Source organism: Hevea brasiliensis, chromosome 10, assembly GCF_030052815.1.
Source record: "Hevea brasiliensis isolate MT/VB/25A 57/8 chromosome 10, ASM3005281v1, whole genome shotgun sequence".
Taxonomy (NCBI): Eukaryota; Viridiplantae; Streptophyta; class Magnoliopsida; order Malpighiales; family Euphorbiaceae; genus Hevea; species Hevea brasiliensis.
Genome location: NC_079502.1, coordinates 73,698,447 through 73,702,810, shown reverse-complemented (window position 1 = coordinate 73,702,810; position 4,364 = coordinate 73,698,447).

The window sequence follows — 4,364 nt, the reverse complement described above, 5'->3', positions numbered from 1 at the left end:
CAGCTTGAGTTGGAATTTTGTAACTGAGAGATTCCAGCACATGGTAACATATGATTATAGGTTCATTTAAGGTAAACCTTATTACTAATTGGGTAGCTATAGCATGCTATGCTAGGTGTTAACTATGGTCTATGAGGTGCATAAAATGATTTAGAGAAATCATTTATGGTAAGAAAGAGTTGTTATGATATTAAGAGTTGATATCATGTCTCATTGCCAATTAGTGATAAGCCTAGTAAGTCACACACATACACAAGTTATCACCAAATTAAATATGATTTAATTAATTAATTAAAGAGTTTAATTGATTAATTAAATAGGTTTGAATTGCAATTAGATTGCAAAGTCCCTAGCATTATTTGAAACCAAATCTAGATTATTGGATGCATAGCATAAGTTAAATTTATATTTAAAGTGTTTAAATATAAATTTAATTAATGAGAAATTAATTAATAGAGATTAATTAATTAATTTATATTTGATATAAATTGATTAGAAGAAGAGAAATAATTATTGTAACATCATCATTTTCGTAGTCCGTACATTCTACTGTTCCGACAGCTAATGTCTGTCCCGGAAAGTTGGAATGTCTGGAACTACACTTCGGTGATAATGAACAGACATATAATGATGAAATAAATAAGAAGAAAATGCAAGAAAAATCAAAGACAAATGAAAGAGAGAAAATGAAGCTAAGTTAAACGAGCTGGCACAGCAGCGATGGGTGACCACACTGGGAAGGCCGTTGCCGACCCCAGGACTGCGGGGAACCCTCAGAATTTAATTCCGAGACGTAAGTAAAGGTCTATTGAAATATAATTGACACTAGAATTATTAAAGAAAAATTAATAAATTAGTACAAAGAAAAATAAAAAAATCGAGAAACAGATAAAAATCGGTGTTATCGAAAAATTGGGAATATAACCCGAAGTGGGGTATTTTGGTCAATTGACACCAAGAGTTTACTTTTGACTTAAATGTCCATGAAAAATAAGTGGTATTATATTTTGAAAATTTAATGAAAAATGAAATTCAAGATGACATGTAATTTAAGGGAATTGGAGGGCATAATTGCAATTAAAGGAAATCTTGAATTAATCTAATTTTTAATTGTGATTAGTGGGGCATTAGTGGAGTATATAAGGACCACTAGGACAGATTTTTCCACTATTCATCTTCTTCTTCATTCTTCTTCTTTGCCGAATTGAAATTTCTCCAAGCTTCATCCATGGCCGCCCCATATACAAGCCTTCATCTACCCATCTTCAAGCCTTGATTTTCATAAGTTCCTTCATTAAACTTAGTCTATACATCATGGGCAGTATAATGGAAGCAAAAAGAAGAGGATTTGATGAAGTTTTGGTCAAGCTCAAAAAAGGTTAGTGCTAGTTTTTCATCCCTTGCTTCATTAAAGTTTGTATTAAGGTTGAAATGAGTTGGATGGTGAAGAAATTTGAAGGATTTGATTAGTTATTGATATATTCAATTTTGGACAGCCATGAAAGTTTATTATAGTTGAGTTTTTCTTACCTCAAATAGATGGAAACTAAGGTTGAATAACTTAAATGGAGGAAGTAGCAAGTTAAAATCTAAGTATGTGCATGTAGTGCTTGAATTAAGGGTGTGTAATGGAACCTTAATGCTTTGGGCAAACTGCCATGTTTGGCAGCCTATTAAAGCATGAATTTGTGTGTGAACATGTAGCTATTAATGAAATATGCTAATGTTAAATTGTGGGCAGCAAGTGTAAGTGATATTGAAGTATGATTATGTTGAAGTGTATGTGTAATATTGACATTGAGATATGTTGAATTTTGGTGGAAGTGAATGTTGAACTTAATGGTGAATTATGTGCATTGAGCACTTAAATATTCTGCCCAAAATTGTTGCTGGAATTGTGTACAATATATATATGGAAGTGTTATTGATGGAATATTGAAGTAATGATGAGGAGAAGGAATATCAAATTGGAAGTGTATGTGCTTTGTGCAGGTTGTGTATTGAAGGCAGTACCTAAATTAGGCCATAAGTGCCAAACTATGAACCCAATTGGTATGAAGCCAATGGGGGGTGAAACTAGACACCAAATAGGTCAACTTTCATGTAGAAATGTTGCCAAAATTATGCCTAGAAACTGACCTTAAAAATGACCAAATCCGGATTAGCAACCTTGCAACTCAGATTTTTGACCATATGAACAGTAGTCCTTGGGATGACCATAACTCACTCAAAACAGGTCCAATTGACCTGAAATTTTTACAATGGTTAGTTTATACATAGAGATACAATTGTTATGAAGACAACAAAACCCAGAAATGGCCAGAAGCGAGTCAAATAGCTTGCACAAGTTCAGGCACCAAAACTGCCAGAACTAAAACTGATCAAATTTTGCACTAGAGGTGCAATCTGTCCAGCTTTAGTAAATTGACCATATCTTGGTCTATACAGCTTAGAATGACCTGAAATTTTGCCCCGAGTGCAATAAGCCATAGAGCTACAATTCTTATGAGGACACCAAAACCCAGAAATGGCCAGAACCAAGTCAAATAGCTTGCACAAGTTCAGATACCAAAACTGCCAGAACTAAAATTGACCCAATTTTGCACTAAAGGTGCAATCTGTGCAGCTTTAGTGAATTGACCATATCTTGGTCTATACGACTTAGAATGACCTGAAATTTTGCCCCGAGTGCAACAAGACATAGAGCTACAATTCTTATGAAGACACCAAAACACAAAAATGGCCAGAACCAAGTCAAATAGCTTGCACAAGTTCAAGTACCAAAACTGCCAGAACTAAAATGGACCAAATTTTGCACTAAATGTGCAATCTTTCCAGATTTAGTGAATTGACCATATCTTGGTCTATACGACTTAGAATGACCTGAAATTTTACCTCGAGTGCAATAAGACATAGAGCTACAATTCTTACGAAGACACCAAAACTCAGAAAGGGCCAGAACCAAGTCAAATAGCTTGCACAAGTTCAGGTACCAAAACTGGCCGAACCAAAGTGACCTAAAAATGACCTAAGCCTACTATTTTAGTGCTTTTTGTCCAGCATTGGTAAATTGACCATATCTTTGTCTACACAACTCAGAATGACCTGAAATTTTGCCCCGCGTGCAATAAGACATATACCTACAAGTTTGTAGTTTGGACCGAAACCCAAAAACCGAGGGAACTAGGTCGTCCGGCTAGGTGAAAATAGTACACCGAAATCCGGTAAATTGCAATAAAATGCAATACAGTTAGAAATAATATTGGTAACATATACCAACACTAAAGGGCTATAAAATGTGACATATTGGTAACATTAGAATTGACTCACGTAGAGTGCATCGAGGGTCAACATTATAGGTTGACTAAGAAAATGAATTGAAGGGAATAGTACTAAGAGAAATAGGACTTCAAGCTAGACAAATCTAACACACAAAAAATTGAGAAATTGAGCAAATTTTGAAGTAAAGGTGCAATCTGTCCAGCTTTAGTAAATTGACCATAAGTTTGTCTATATAACTCGAAATAACGTGAAATTTTGCCCTGCGTGCAATAAGACATAGAGCTACAATTTTCCATCTTTGACCAGAAGCTAAAAACCAAGGAAAATAGGACTTTAAGCTAGACCAATCTAACATACTAAAATTGAAAATTGGTAATTACATAAAATGATGCTTGAAGTGATTTGGCAATGAATGCCAACTTCTGAAAAGGGTAAATTGCATTATATTGACAACATATTGAATTGCAAATTGTGACATGTTGATGCTAGAATCAACCTATCCATGATGCATAAAAAGGTCAATAATTTTATTGACCAGTGAAAGGCATAAAGATGTATAAACCCTATGAATAAAGAATTAAATATGTAACATTGTAATATGCCCTAACTTGCCTACTTGACTAGTTTGGATAGGTTGGCATGCCAATAGGATTCTGACAGCTGTTCTGTAAATGACTTTACGTCATACTGTGTTTTTATGGCTTATTATGCCATACTATGATTTTAATAGCCTATGGCTATACAGATTGTGTTATTATACTCGGCTTAATGCCTGATTGATAATATGGCTTTTTAGCCACACTGTTTGCACTCCGGGAGATACTTTGTGACCGATGGTATGACGGCCCGAGGTACTAGGTATCCAGTGCTAGTGTATCCGTTTATCCAGTCTGGTCATTGTATAGGCTATATGGGCAGTCATTCAAAACATTATTCAATTCAGGAAGCTAAGTTAAGTTAAGTATAATGAAATTTCAGTAAAATTAAATTACGTATTGAATGAATGAGTAAAAGATATTAGCAAAAGAAATATAACAAAAATACAAATTACAGAACCGTAGAAACTTGAAATACAATACAGT